The 16,095-nt window shown below is 49.5% G+C and overlaps 1 protein-coding gene across 6 annotated transcripts in view; it reads right to left on the reverse strand.

Moving 5' to 3' along the window:
- Positions 1-15,795, reverse strand: part of Pitpnm2 (phosphatidylinositol transfer protein membrane associated 2) — a 144,954-nt gene extending 129,159 nt beyond the window's left edge. For 2 of the 6 annotated variants that reach the window (XM_031337895.1, XM_031337892.1), the window contains exon 1: positions 15,495-15,795. The gene's annotated coding sequence lies outside the window, so the exon portion shown is untranslated. The remainder of the gene's footprint in view (positions 1-15,494) is intronic. The other 4 variants (XM_031337890.1, XM_031337901.1, XM_031337899.1 and 1 more) reach the window with 4 other exon arrangements.
- Positions 15,796-16,095: the final 300 nt, after the last annotated feature.

The raw sequence follows: 16,095 nt of genomic DNA on the forward strand, positions 1-16,095 counted from the left end.
CACACACACACACATGTCCACATATACAGATACACACACACACACACACACACACACACACACACACGCATATATACACGCACACAGCCATGTGACCCTTATCCCCTCATTATAAACTCAGTTTCCCCAATCATGTCATCAGATCCGTGAAGACATGAAGGTTGTAATGAGGTGAACCAGTCTCCTAAGATCACAGGGCATGTCTCAAATGGGGTCCCCACTCTTCTCTATCGGTCTAGCCAATACAAGAGATAGCTGTGGGCACTGTCCATACACAGGGCCACACCTCTATCACTGCGCCTGCCTCTGTAGTATGCCAGTGCCTTCCCTCCCTCTCTCTCCCACTTCCTGGGAGACAGGGGTGGGGGTGGGGGTGGGGTGGAGGTTGTCCATGCTGACCAAGGTCCTGACTGAGAAGTTCCAGGAAGGAAGCAGCTCCTTGTCCTCTCTGCTAGTAGAGGCATGTATCCTTATGGGCCACCAGCTGATATCTCCATAGTGACAGAGTGACACAGGCGGCGGGGCTAAAAATAGCACCTCTACCTGATGAAAGCCCTGCCTGTCCAGTTCCGGCTGCGTGGGACTCTGGAAAGCTTAGGGACCGAGATGTCCACAGGAGAGGCCCTTAGGCCATCAGAAGGGTAAAGCACACTCAGCTCCTCCAGGGACAAAGCTCAGCCAAGGTCCTGAGCTAATGGGCTCTGTGTGGGTGGCCCCTGGAAGGCCTGCAGTCGTGCAGGCAAACTCCCCTTCTCAGCAGGCCAGCCCAGCGCAGGAGCTCCTCTCAGCCTTGACAGTGAGCAGCACTCTCTCCCCAGCTGCAATCAGTGACAGGCCTCTCCTTCACATAGTTCACACAGTGCCCCAGGCAGGTCCTGAACGAAGCCCAGCAGGCTACTTAGTAGGTAACCCCAGACTCATCCAACCCCAGAATGGGGTACTCAAGGTGGTAAGGTGCCCAAAACAGTGGATTGGTGCCGAGCTCAGTGCAGGGCAACCAGCATTTGAGACCAGGAGGCGGGGACCTTAAGGACATTGCCTATCCCTTGGCCTCAGCATTCTCATCTCTACAATAGGCTGACTTCAAAGGCAACTATGTGATAAAGTAAGAACATGGCAGGGAACAAATGGCACAAAGAGCACATGGTGCCATGCTTGGCAGGACTGAGAGAGGGTATGTTGTGATAGTGGGCTAGCCTGAAGACCCCTGGGAATGGGCATTTCCATGTGTGGAAGCTGTTTGTCGACTGGCCGCTGCCAGATCAGCCAGAACACGGCACACAGACACCAAGCTTAGCCTGGTCCAGAAGAGCCCAAAAGTGAAAGAGAGATGTCTTGGACAGAACCTTTGTCAGCGGCAGGACCACAACGGCAAACCAACAGCTTCGTGGGTCACTAAAAACCAAACAGGGAGCCGGGCAGTTGATGGTGCACGCCTTTAATCCCAGCACTTGGGAGGCAGAGGCAGGTGAATTTCTGAGTTTGACGCCAGCCTGGTCTACAGAGTGAGTTCCAGGACAGCCAGGGCTACACTGAGAAACCCTGCCTCGAAAAACCAAAAAACCAAACCAAAACAAAACAAAACAAAAAACCCCAAACAAACAAAAAAAACCCCAAACAAACAGGGTGGGCACAGACTGAGCGCTCCACTTGTCTAGCATGATTAATGCCCTTCTCCATCCTCCTCACTGAGCGGAGGGAAAGGGTTTTTTGTTTTTATTTTTATTTATTTATTATTTATTATTGTTTTTTAGTTTTTCGAGACAGGGTTTCTCTGTATAGCCCAGGCTGCCCTGGAACTCACTCTAGACCAGGCTGGCTTCGAACTCAAAAAATCTGCCTGCCTCTGCCTCCCATGTGCTGGGGTCAAAGGCATGCATCACCACTGCCCAGTTATTTTTATTTTTTTACATGTTCATAGCCAGGAAATACTACTTTTCATTTATGTACGCTAAAGCTACTTGATTATTTAAAGCCATTTTATTTAATTAGTTAGTTTTCATTTTATTTTTTATATATATGGGTCTTTTGCCTAAATGTATATCTGTGCCCCATGTCCCCTCAGAGCTAGAAGCGGGCATCAAATTCCCTGGGACTAGGGCTGCAGATGGCTATGAGTCACCCTGTGGGCGCTGGGAATCGAACCTAGCTCCTCGGGAAGAGTAACCGGTGCTCTTAATTGCCCAGTCATCTCCCCAAGTCCTAATTAAAGCCTTTTAAAGGTGATGGAGAAACACTCTCAGAGTGAGACCACTTCACATGGGCTCTGTCCCTACAGTTGCCTTGGTGGAATCCTGCAGTACTCTCTGTGACTCACTTGCTTCAGTTAGCATAATGACCTCAAGTTTAATCTGCACAGTCCGATATCACAGATCCATCTTGTGGCTACCTGTTTTATCTACTGACGGGCTGTAAAACTACCTGACTTAAATTGTAAATTGTAAATTTACCATGAACGTATATCTGAAAATTTTTTTAACAATTTAATTGTGTGTCTGTACATGGGTTGCATATGTGTATGTAAGTGTAGCTGCCCAGAGAGGCCAGAGGTGGCTGATCCTCCTGGATCAGGAATTACAGGCAATAGAGCCTGATGTGGGCACTAAGCATTGAACTGAGGTCTTCTGCAAGAACAGGGAGTGTTCTTAACCTCTAAGCTTTCTCTCCAACCCTGAAAGTTTTTAAACTAGGAAAATAAATAAAAATTTAACCTAGGACCGAAGAAAGGGGCTACTTGCTCCTCACCTCTCTGAGGGATGCTTCCTCCCTAGTCTCAACCTGCCGTTCCTTCTGTGTGACCTCAGACAGAGCTGCCCTCCCCTCCCTCTTCTGTGTAGTCTCTAACGTGGATTCCTAGCTTAACTGTGTTATGGTAAGTCTACCAACAGCCTGAAAATTCTCCAGAAGAGCATGGTGAGTACAACTAGTCACTCTTCGTGGTCAGAGTTAATCTTTAAGTATCCGTAACCATGAATGGGAAACCCAGCTGGCCTCTCTGGCCGTGGGTAATGCACTTCCCAAGCTGCTTGTTCCTCAGGCACATGGACAGTTAATTAGGGCAATGAAAGCAAGTGTGACTTTGTAAATTCCAGACTGACTTCCTGCTCCCACTCAGCTTCTCCAGGCTAGTGATGTCATGTCATTCTCTTGGCTACCTTTCCTGAGCACCAAAGGACAATGAACATGTGTCATCTGTGTTCCTTACCACTACCTGCTGGGAATCAGTAAAAGCTCAGGCCACTGAGAGCCAAGACACATGCCTCCTTCTGCACCTTGCTCCGGGTCCTGAGCATGGGAAGGAGCCTTCTCAGGTCCACATCATAGGTGAGACACTTCAGAATGCTCTGATGGTGACACTGAGACCCACCAACCTTCATACTTGTGACATAAAAACCTGTATACACCCTAGCAGGATGATAGTGCACATACAAAGCCACCCTCATAGACCATCTCTGTCCAGCATCCTAAGAGGTGGATTCTGAAGCCAAGGCACAGGGAGATGTAATTATATCAAAGGTCACCCCACCTCTAGCTCTCAGCTTCCTGGCCAAGTATGATTTTTTTCCTTTTAGTTGTTGTTTTGGGCTTCTGTTTGTTTTTCAAGATAGAGTTTCTCCATGTAGCCCTGGCTGTCCTGAACCCGTCCTGTCTGCAAACCAGGCTGGTGTTGAAATCAGAAATCTGCTTGCCTCTGGCTCTTGATTGAGTACTGGGATTAAAGGGGTGTGCCACTACTTGGCTCATTTTTTAACTAGAAGTAAACCAAAGCCAAAACCTCACTGACTCAGAAACATCCAAACAAAATGTGACCTGTCTATACAATGTTGATCACCCCTAAAAAGCAGGCAATTCTGATATATACTATAAGTGATCCCTGAGACCATGACACAAAGTGAAAGAGGCTAGTCCTAAAATGAGGTATGATGCCACCAATATGACATCCCTATAGTCTCAAATCCATGAAGGCAAGAAGTAGAATAGTTGCCAGGGGCTGGGGAGGAGGGTGAGGAACTGTTTAATGGGGACAAAGTCTCAGCACAGGAAGACGCTGTGGATGGATGGTGGGGATGGCTGCACAGCCACCTGAGTGTTCTTACGGCTGTTAAACTGTACACTTAAAATGATCAGAGTGATGGATTTTATATTGTGTGTATTCTGTCACAGGAAAAAAGGACCGAGGCACTGACATATGTACAACCTGGTGGTGCTGAAAATATGATATTGAGTGACAAGCCAGACACAAAAGGTCACACATTATGTGCTTCTGTTTCCAGAACATGTCCAGGAGTAGGTGATCATGGAAACAAAGGCCATTCATTTGCCAGGGCCAGAGGAGAAAGGGGGCTGCCAGTGGGCATGGAGTTCCCCTTTTAGAGAGGAGAGTATTCTGGAGTGAGAAAGAGGATGGATGTAGTAAATGTCATCAGATGTATACTTCCAAAGTGTCTAGTTTCTCACAATCTGAATGCCGCCATACTTCATCACATGACCCTCCCTGGAGAAATGTAAAGAGACAAGGCTTCTATTCTCCTCACACAGAGAGGGCACCAATGAAAGGAGTCCACAACCCAGCTTGGTGATCTAAAGCAATCACTGGGATTATTCACAAGATCATGGATGATTCAAGGCAACTCCACAAGTGAGAAGTCCATTGGACAACAATACCACTGAAGAGTCACACCTGCTGTATGGACAACTGACAAAAAGATGCACCACTGAAGACAGTCTCACTGTGCAGTGAACAGCAGCAACCCTACCAAAGAGCACCACCTCCTGAGTTAACCTTCCAATGGGGAGGGACCGGTGAGGATCCCTGAAGGCTATGAGCAGCAGCAGCAGCAGCAGCAGCAGCAGCAGCAGCAGTACACTCATGGGTCTGCCCACTCCCTGAATAAGGGAGTGTGAATAAGTGCAACCTCAGAAAGATCTTGTGTCAGAACCAGAGCAGTGATCAAGTTCAATATGAGATTGTAGCTGCACAGCACACCTGAGTCGAAAGGAGGACACCCTCACACTGCCACACTCTCCTTTGTGTGGAAGTTTCCCCTACTGCCTCTCTTCTGTTTCCTTCCCAGCCCCTTTCTTGAGCTCTACATGCCTCTGCCTTATGTTGGAGACCACTCCACCTTCTCTGTGTCCAAAGGAGGCTGGGACCTTAGATTTTCTGGGGGGTTTTGTTTTTGTTTTGTTTTGGTTTTGGTGGTGGGGTTGGGGGTGGGGAGGTTGAGACAGGATTTCTCTGTGTAGCCCTGGCTGTCCTGGAACTCACTCTATAGACCAGACTGGCCTCGAACTCAGAAATCCACCTGCCTCTGCCTCCCAAGAGCTGGGATTAAAGGCGTGCGCCACCACCGCCCGGCTGTGCTGGCCCTTTCAAACCAATCAAGAAAATGCCTCTGCCAAGACTTGACTATCAGCCAGTCTGATGGAGGTAATTCCTCAATTTAGATTCTCTCTTCTCAAATGACTCTAGTTTGTGTCAAGTTGACAAAAAGATAAACAAGACAAGGCCCAACTCTACAGCTCCTTATCACCTTCTAGTTCCTTGGTTCAATAGCCTCTAAGAACCCAGGTCCAGCCTCCTCCTCTCCTGACTGGCTTCCCACTACCATCTTCACAACACCTTGGATCCTATGCTTTTTCTAAGAAACCAAGAAGACTAGACATGCACAGGAGAATGATGGGATTGAGGACCCTAGTTCCAGAGGTTTGCTCCCCACCTGAGCAAGCCCCACATCACTCAAAACCTTTACAAAGTCCCACCTTACCCCCTGCAGAAAGGTGGCCACATAACAGAATCCCTTGGCCTACTGTGTTTTCTCTTTAGGTTGAAAGAAAAAGCCACTCACTCTCAATTAACTCATCTCCCAGGACTTCTAGTCCCACACCTCTGTGCCTGACCTCTGACCTCCAGTGATGCAAGACTAGAGGACTAAACAACAGGATCAGGATTGGCCTCAAAACTCCATAAGTAGAGAGGATCCTAGTGCATGTGATCCTATCTCAGGGAATCTTCTATCAGTCTCCAAAGCCCTTTGGCTTCTTTTTGGAAAGCAAAAGTTTCAGAACAAACAGAAGAGGAATTCTATTTCCCTCTTGGAGAAAAACAAAACAAAACAGAAAAGGAGCAACACACATAAACTCAGACTTCGAACTCCTTCGTTCTGTTTAGACACAACCAAATAGGAAAACACTGACAGATTAAAAGCAATTAGCAGCATACCCCAGTTTGGTCGCTTACAGCGGTGACTCAACCCAAACAGGTACATGAGGAATGGGGACCTCCTTATGCCTGGAGTCTGACCCAGTGGCTAACACACTGAGTGCTAGGATTGAAATCATGAAATAGCATGGGCAAAGCATGAATAAACTACCCAATGGTGACTTCAGTCCCTTCATGCTATCCACAGGGTCTTGTGGCAGTTTTGAATCAAGCACAGTACCAGGGACCGAGGCCTCACATAAAGGTGGATAATCAGCAAGTGGTTCCTTACCACCGCTTCCCAGATAGACCCAAGATACCAAATCAGCACCAAGCCACTCTACCAGGCACTGGTGACCCCAAGACAAACAAGCTACAGCCCCTCACAGGGTGTGCAGCAGGGGAGAGGGCAGATCTGGGTTCCTTGTGGTTGGGTTCCCAGGAAACAGAAGAATAGCAGCCTCCTCGAGGAATCTCAATAGCAGGAACTCTAGAGCCCAGAGGATCCTGGCAGGTTATGGTCCAGATGCTACCAGCATGAACTCAAGTAGCAGTCCCTCCATGCCAGACCACCAGCACAGCCTCTAGCGAGCTGACCTGCAGTTCAGCCCTTGAGTACTAATCCCACTTCACTGTCCTGTGCCCAACCCTATAATCCTGGGGTTTCTAGGACAGGGAATGTCATTGCTCTTTGTGGAAAGGTCAAATTCTTGTATTTTCCCAGTACTCCTTCTGGCTCTCCTATTTATTTGACTCTAAATTCCTCCCCTCCCTTGGCCTCCCACTGGAAAGTCAGTCAGAACATTCTTCAGGAAAGGGCTGGTCGGGTGGGAATAACCAAGGTGAAATGAAAAAAAGCTAGTGAAGTCAGGAAACGTTGACTCTCTGCTACCCAAGGAATGCAGGCTGGGCAGCACCGGGCAGCGGTCATTACCGTGAACTCACGACGCTTCTGTGAGTCACCCACCACTGGGAACTGACATCAATCTGGAGCTCTCAGTCACTGGATGGGCTAGAAGCAGGGCTGCTCTGCTCGCTAATGGCAGGAATCCGTGACACACATCCCTTGCCACTCCAGCAGCCAGTGCTCAGGCTCTGTGTCGCCTGAGTGTAAATTAGCAAGCTCCTCACTACCTTAATACAAATCGTGCTCTGGGCCAATTAAATGAGCTACTTCAGGACTTTGCTTCATTGTATTGGAAAATGTCAAGCATGGGGAACAAGCAGTCTTGGGTGACGCATGTCCAATTGATGGCTGAGCAAGGGAGAGTGCTTTCTGAACTCTAGAGGCTTTTGTTATTAATGGTGTTTTAGTGTTGGGTTCTTAAACACATCAAACAAATTTCCTTAGACTGGTAGTTACTGACTGCCACAGGGGAAGACTGTGGGCCTCCCACCTCCCAGATGGTCCAACCACAATAAACGTTTGGCCTGTCAGATGCACAACACTGACGAACTAATTGAAATATGCTGCAAAGAGCAAACCCCAAATAAATGTGAAATCATTGTTTCCTTGTGCTATAGCCCACCGAATCGCCTGCGTGTCTGGCTAGCCCTGCTGATGGAATGCGCCTCCCCACCTTCCACACCGCCAGCCTCACTGATGTGTGGTTTTCAAAAGACTTAAATGCTTTTTTTCAGTGTGATTACCCAAGTGAGAAAAAGTCTAATTGCAAAAAATGTTTGCTCTTTCTTCCCCATTGGGGAAAAAAAAAACACGCAAGTAAAGAGTCGGTTCTCACAAAGTGGCAAGAAAAGCAATTATGGCCTTGGGCAGAGGAAAGGAAGTGTTCACTCCTCCTCAGGAGAGATAAGCATGAGCTGACCACAGAGCAGCCTAGCCCTGGGCCAAGGGGAACTGCTTCTCTTGAAGGACACAGGAAGGTCCACCAAGTTCTACTCAATACCCACTTCTGACAGGACACTCAAGTTCCCTTGTGTTCTCCTCAGGGGACCGGGAGTTGTAGGACCTGACACCCAATCCTAGGAGGAAAACACTAGAAAAGAGGAATGCAGACCCAGGCAAGAAAGGTCCTTGCCTGGAGCCACTCTTAAAGCAAGCCCTGGGGGGAAGAAGCTAGAGTGGAGCCCGAGGGGTTAGGAACAGGAGTGATCTGGAGACCCATGAACTTTTAATAGGAGTCCACAGCATCTTTGGGAAGATTCTGTTGTGAGCCTGAGTTGCGGAAGCTCTAGCTTGGCCTGAACACCTCCTTGGGAAACCCTCTCCTTTAGGAGGATGAAAGCCTGTCTTCAACAGCTTATAAGAAAGGCCAATTCCGTCCCAGGCGGGTGCTGCTGATATCCCATGTGTGAGCTCCTGGTCCCTCTGCTTTGGAGAAGGGAAACAGGCCCTGTCCAACAGAAGAAGCTACAGGAAAGAATAGGGCAGATAGGGCTCCTTTGCTCAGCATCTGTGATGAGAAGCACACAAGAGAATCTGCCACCAGCCAGGCCCTGAACTCCTAGCCATGACTCACCAAGCACAGGCTACCTTGCAGCAAAATTCCCTGAGGTGCACAAGTTTCCAGGATGTCAGGGCCACCATTGCTGGGGGACTGTATGCTCGTAGATGCATCTAGTCACTAAGACCTACTTCTCAGGCTAGAGAGATGACTCGGAAGGCTTGGGTTAGATTCTCAACAGCCATGTTCTGATGTGGAAACTTAAGGGTTCTTTGGAAGGTCGGTTGGTTGGTTGCTGAGGCAAACACGGTAGAGGACCGTTTCATTAAAGCGGACACAGGTGTGAAAGGCTAAGGCCAACTCCTGAAGAAACAGTTCGCTGAAGCAGACACAGGAAGAAAGGATGTTCTGCTAAAACACATGAAAGGAGACATGATGAAAGATTCTTTGCTAACGACAGGCATATATTGGTCCACCTTACACTGTGTACTTGAGCTGCATTGGTTAGGACTCCATAGAGAGAAAAACACACCAAAAAACTTCTGGTGGTGTGCTGCAGTTTGTTGCCGCTTCCAAGGACCTGTGCTAAGGCAAGAGCCATACTGAAATAATACACGTAGAGGACACGTGAAGTTTGAAGGGTATAAATAGGACTCCACAGAGTGACAGAGAGAGAGCTTGGCTTGCTGGTACAGCTAACTGTGCAAGGCTTGTGGGTCTCACATCTTCGCTGGCCTTCACTTCCCTGAGGGAGGCACAGCTGAGAACTTCTCCTGGTGTTCCTGCTGGTCCCTCCTGCTCACTCGAACCCAAGCTGAGACCTGGCTATCCTGCTAGGTCTTATCACCACTGTTGCTAACCCAAATCTACTGAGCTGGACTGCGGGTGTATCCGTGAGGTGGATGGAGCTGCCACTGCCTGCTAACTTGTGAACTCAATTGCCAATTTTCAGACGACACAGACAGGAGTTGCTCCAAAGAACCTTTCTAAAACAGGTCCACTTCCCCCGTATCCTTTCTTTTCCACTACCTCTGGTAGGTGGTGTGTTACAAGAAAGGTTAAAGCATTTAAAAACCATCATTAAAAATAAGATTTAAGCCGGACGGTGGTGGTGTACGCCTTTAATCCCCCAGCACTTGGGAGGCAGAGGCAGGCGGATTTCTGAGTTCGAGGCCAACCTGGTCTACAAAGTGAGCTCCAGGACAGCCAGGGCTATACAGAGAAACCCTGTCTCGAAAAACCAAAATAAATAAATAAATAATTAATAATAATAATAATAATAATAATTTAAAAAATTAAAGTTACAGTATCACAACTACCTGGTAACTCTGCTCCCAATGCCCTCTTTTGGCCTCCTCAGGCACAGCACACAAGTGGCATATGTTCGCACAGACAAACACATAAACATAAGTAAAAATAGTTTTATTTTGTTTTTTTTTTTTAAGAGAAGGATCTACTTGTAACTCCTAATCAAGGCTCTGAATGTCTTCAAGGTCATTTACAAACTTCTGCAGATGGCAAATGTGGCTTGCCTGATGTGCAGGTTTCCCACTGAGGAGGAGCAAGGTGACAGTCCACCGTCTGTTTCCAGTCTCCTACTGTAAACAAGTGCTCTTCTGTGGTTGGCTCAGTGCCACACTGTTTTGCACATCTGTGAGTTTTGTTGGTTTTTTTGTTGTTCACAATGCCCCCAGCACAGTGCTGAAGCACAGTCTGGAGTCCCTAAGCACGGGTTATGTATGACATGCAAAGAAAATGCGTGTCAGATGAGCTCCCCTCAGGCCTGAGCACAGTGAGGTGAATGTCAGGGAAGCAGTAATATATCTTAAGCCAGATGTTTCCTAATAGAAATACACATTAAATAAGTTAATGTGTCCACTAATTGATGAAAAGGGCATGAACAGATGCTCCCAGGAACCTAACCCTTTAAAGCAAAGGCTCAGTGTGCCCTAGTTTAGGGTCCAGTGTGACTCTGGACAACAAAAGTACTTTGAATAGGACAACTCAACTGTCCAGGTAACTAGAATGCACAGTGGATTCTACTCTTATAGCAGTGTTCACTCTACCGGCCAGCTGTTTCCATGCCTGCAGGTGGTCAGAACATCCAACAGGGAGCGAGAGCTTTGGCCTGGAGTTCAGAATCATGTACCCATGATTCCTTGTTCTCTCTTCACAGTACAGAGATGGGGTGGCAGAGGGAGGTTATTCTGGAAGAAAGCTGTGTGGCGCAGTCAGGACTTCAGGAAGGAGCGGGTGCTGTGGCACTAATTCGTCAATGTTGTCATTTTCCAAGGTTGTAGCTTGGGGTTTGGATTGTTACCGGATCCCTGCCTGCTACTGGTTAACTTCCATTTTGTCCTCTGGCAAGGGCAACTGTGTAATTTCAGCAAACGTCAGCCTTGTCCCTCCTCACAACTCTCTGTGTCCACACCATAAAGGTTTAGCTGAGGTCTGTCCCAGTGTCTGCTGGGCTGGGTCTAAGGAAGTCCTTATGTTCAGTGGCAGACTATGTGCTGCCACTGGCTGACTCAAAGGCATGAAGAAGACTCACTGGCAAACAGGAAGCAAGCTGGTAGTGTGGCCTTGGGACATCCCTGCCTCTCATTCCTAACAGCAGTCTCCAACCTACCTCTAGCATTGTCAGATGAGATTTCCACCAGCCTCCACCATCAGGTTTCAGAAAAATTTCCCACTCCCTGGCCCAGAAACCCTGCTCTGATGGGGTCATGGTAACTTTCATAGAGTTTAAACAAAGCTCTAGGTATGTCTTTATCATTGCTATGGCTGGTCAAAATTCTACCTAACCACCATTCCCTCCATTTCCTGGCCTACCACATACATCTCCTACTAGAATGGAATGAGTCCTTTAAACTATAAGCCAAAATAAATCTTTCATCTCTTAAAAAACAATTCTCCAAATATAACGCTCCTGGGAAGTCATCCCTTGGGGACTTTCTTCAAACCACGCTATGAGTCCAAACAAGCATCAAGTGAAATGCTATTCACCATACCCAATTCACATCTATCCACTGTTGTAGAGAAATTTATTGTGATGGCTCACATAGAATATATAGATCATGCAGGTACAATGGCTCATACCTTTAAAACACCAGCATTTAGTAGGCTGGGGCAAGAGAACCTGAGCTTAATTCCCAGAGCCCATATAAAAAGCCAAGCGTGGTGATGTATGCTTATAATGCCAGCACTGGGGAAGCAGAGATAGTGGGAATCTCCAGGGCTCACTAGGCCAGCCAGGCCAGCCTACTCCACGTCTCTAGCCAATAAGACACCTTGTCTCAAAATACTAGGTGGAAAGCTCCTGAGAAGTGACAACTGAGATCCTCTGGTCGCCACATGCCATGCGTACATCCATATGCCCACATGAACACATACACGAGAACTAAGACTATAAACAGAGTAACACAGACAGACAGACAGTAAAGTAGAAATAAATATGTAGACTCTAAGGTGTTATTGCCACATGGGGTGAATCTGCTATTGTATGATGACTATGCAGAATGCCAATGAGGAAAATAATCAGCAGGAAAACCAAAACCAAAACCAGTGTGGTATTAAGACAGAAAGAAGTATAGATCATAGCAGAGTATGACCAAATCAGCTGATCTCTCTATCTCTCGATTTCTCTCTCTGGAAAAATGGGAGGTTCTGGGACAATAGCCGGTACTGTGTGCAATGTGTGTATGTGTGAGCCATGTACACACTGTAGCTCAGAGGACATAAACAACCCACCACTGCCTTGCACACTTTCCTTCTTGTTATCACAGAAAAAGCAGCTTCATTTCCCAGGGAAGACAAAGTGTGCCTGTCCCTAAATTCTTAAAAAAAAAAAAAATCCACTGGGACTGGAGGGATAGCTCTAGTAATGCACTGGCTTCTCTTCCAGAGGACCCAGCTTCAATTCCCAGCACCCACAAGGCAGCTCGCAACCCTCTGCAACTCCAGTTCCAGGGGATCCAACACTCTTCTGGCCTGTGTGGGCACTAGGCATGCATATGGTGTACGGATATGCCTACAGGCAAAATACCCATACACGCAAAGTAATTTAAATAAACCTTTGAAAAAGAACCACAAACATTATTTTCCATATGGAACATTGTAAGAAGCTGTTAACAGATGGGCTGACCTAAGATGAGGTTTTAGAACAAATCAGATCAAAATCTGTCCTGGCTCTATTTGAAAACATCCCTGGTGCCGGGCAGTGGTGGCTTATGCCTTTAATCCCAGCACTTGGGAGGCAGAGGCAGGCTCAGAGGATTTCTGAGTTTGAGGCCAGCCTGGTCTACAGAGTGAGTTCCAGGACAGCCAGGGCTATACAGAGAAACCCTGTCTCAAAAAAAAAAAAAAAAAAAAAAAAAAAAAAAAAAAAAAAAGAAGAAGAAGAAGAAAGAAAGAAAGAAAGGAAACATCCCTGGATATCCAATAAAGGCTTGATAACCATCAATCGCATGACCTGAAAGTTACTATTAAGTAGTTTTGGGGTTACTGTGTGCAAAGATTGATTGATCTCTCCTGCGCAGAGCTGAGATCTGATCTACAGGTACATGATGGCTCCCACGGGGTGGTCTTCCAGGTCATCACTCCTGTCAGGAGCCTATCCTTTCCTCCCGTGCAGGAGCACATAGTTTCTGGGCTCTTCCCAAAGCAGCAAGACAGCGAGCTTGAAGCAACAGATGCTCTCTCTGCTAATCGCTACAAATAACTGCACATACTTCATTACTGGCTCTTCTTAAAGACTAAGCTGGGAAGCCTCAACCGGATGGGCTGTTTAGGAAATGTGCCTGGTAGTAAAACAGGCCTCTGGATAGGGAGGAAGGCAGCGTGAGAGAGAAGGGACCAAGGAGAACTATAACAAAAGAGGGCTCTTGGTTGTCTCTCACACTGCCTAGACAATGTTTCCCTAAGTGCCTATTGGGTGTGAAGCTCGGGGGGGGGGGGGGGGGGGGAGGGACAGAGGAATAGGATTTAGCCCTAACCATCTGCGACGTTACAGTCTAGCAGGGAGGTGTGTGGAAACAGAAGCCTTCTTTCACCTGGTAACTCCAGATTAGGCCAGCTCAAAGATGGAGGGAAGGGATCAACCCCGTCCAGTCAAGGCCAGGGACGACAAACTAGCTCAGTCTCCTGCAGGGAAAAGGTGAAAAGGCACAAGGAGACTTGGCTTAAGGGAACCTGGAGGGCTGGAACTTAAGAGTGTGACAAATGACACATCAGAAGAGAGACAGCTGGAATAAACAGGGATAAATAAACATGGAATTTTAGATTCTATAAGAAACAACCAAGACCAAGAAAAGCCGCTCAACTCTTTAACTCACACAGCAAGCTTAGGGAAAGGCAATCATGGATTCCAGCTGACGACTCCTCAACTCCCATTCTCGACCTTAAGTCTCTCAAGTATTCACAGGCAGAGACGGGAAGGGAAGGAAAGGGAAAACTGGCTGCCCATACAACATTCACCACCTAGAGAATCCACCTACTGCCAGGCCTTGGTCATCTCCACAGCAGGGAATGTGCTGTCCAAGTCCTTTGGCAAAGTCACTCCCTCCTGAGAGCAGCCCTTCCAAGTCATTGTGTTTCTCTGCAGTGGGAGTGGTCTGAGCATCTACTAGAACCCCAGAACACTTTACAAGAGAAAAGAATGTGACCACAGCAGTCCAGGAACCAAACGAGGAACGAGGAACGAGAGGTCGGTCGGGGAGGCAAGTGTCAGAAGAAATTCTGCTCCTGTGGATCCTGGCTGCACACAGTGGGAGGCCTTATTCGAATCAAACTCCACCCGGGAGCATCCAAGCCAGCCCCGGGAGATAAGCTAGGCACAAAAGTATCCATAAAAGAGTCACACTGATAAAGTGCTGCAGGGCCTTCAAAGCAGAGACAAGAGTCCAGGGCTGTGTGGTGGCAGCCATACATTTACTTTTCGAGGGAGGGGCTACCCTATCAGTTGGGGGTGACTCTCAGAAGGGGCAGAGGTGAGAAACTGGCAGTAGACAAAGGATGATGCTTAGTTATGGTCTCTAGAAGAATCCAGTTTGGGGAGGCAGGGAGGCCTAAGAGTTTCAGAGATATAGAGGAGAATAAAGGGAGGAATCCCGGGATTTCAAGGCAGATGCAAGGCTACTAGTTTAAAGGAGCATAAAGCTAGAGGCCTGGCCTTCAAATGGCATTTGTACAGAATTTTTACTTGGGATGAACATTCGGGATGAGGGAGATGGTAGTTGTATACACTGGGGGAAGGGAAGGGAACCTTTAAGTTTCCCTCTGGCTAGGCCCCCACCAGTCTTTCCACCAGATAGGAGAGAATGTGGGGTAGGTGGGAAACGAAATCACCATCCCCACCCCGACATTAAGAATCTAGGATCTCTCAGGACATCTGGAAAGGCTGCTTTGGGATGGAAAGGGACCACACCCCATCCTTAGGCCCCAGTGCCCACCCAGTGTGGCAAGACTGCAGGGATGTCCTGCTGTACGTATGGATGCAGGAGAAACCCAGCCCACGGCTCTGCCCTGTACTTCCTGCCAGCTCCAGAGAGTGGGGGGTCTCCTGGGACAAGCCCTGCCCTGTAAACACACACACACCTGCCCCTTGACCTGCTGTGACACTTGTCTCTGGAGGGAAGGAGGGGGTCCTCCGCAGCTCAGCCGAGGAATTTAGGAATCAGCATTAACAGTCCGAATAGGGAGGCTATGGTCATTAAACGATACCCGGGGCGGGGGTCCGGCGCCTCACGGTTCTCCCAAGCGGCGTCCCGAGGGCCCGACAGCCGGACAGCAGGCCGCGGGCACGGTTGCCCGGCACTGCGGGCTCCCCCGGCCCCGGAAGGGCTGCCGTCCTCCCGCCCGTCCGCCCTCCCGCCCGCTCGCTCACTCACCCGCTCGGCGGGCCGCCGCGCTCCGGGCTCCTCGGCTGCCGCCTCACGCCGCGTCCCGGGCAGCGCGGGCTCCACGGCCCCGTCCCGGCCGGCTGCACCCCGTGGCCCCGCGCGCCCCCGCCGCCAGCTGGCCCCGCGCGAGCGTCCGGACGGCGGCGGGCATGCTCCGGGCCGTCGGCGGCGGCGCACGTGCTGGCGCGGGACTCGGGCCGCCCCGGCCGCCGTGGCCTCCGTGAGCGCTGGCCGAGGGGGACGCGCGCGGGCCGGGCCGGGCCGGGCCAGGCAGGCTGGAGCGCTCTGAGCCGCGGCGCCGCCGCCGTGCCCCCCACGCACCTCAGCGGCCGCTGCCTCCCGCGCGCGCCGGCCCGGCTCGCATTCCCTCAGTCGCGGCGGCGGCGGCGGGCGGCGCCTCCTCAGGCCGCGCGGGGGAGCGGCGGGGGCGCGTCGCGGAGGAGCCGGGCTGCCGCCTGCGCCGGAAGAGCCGCTCCGACTCTGGCCCCGCACCGCACGGCCGAGCCCGCGCGCGGGAGGGCGAGGGGTGTCCGCGCTCGCTCAGGGTGGGACCCGGGTGCTGGCGGCTTCGGGGTTTTGGTTTTGATTA

Source organism: Mastomys coucha, unplaced genomic scaffold (genome assembly GCF_008632895.1).
Source record: "Mastomys coucha isolate ucsf_1 unplaced genomic scaffold, UCSF_Mcou_1 pScaffold22, whole genome shotgun sequence".
Classification (NCBI taxonomy): domain Eukaryota; kingdom Metazoa; phylum Chordata; class Mammalia; order Rodentia; family Muridae; genus Mastomys; species Mastomys coucha.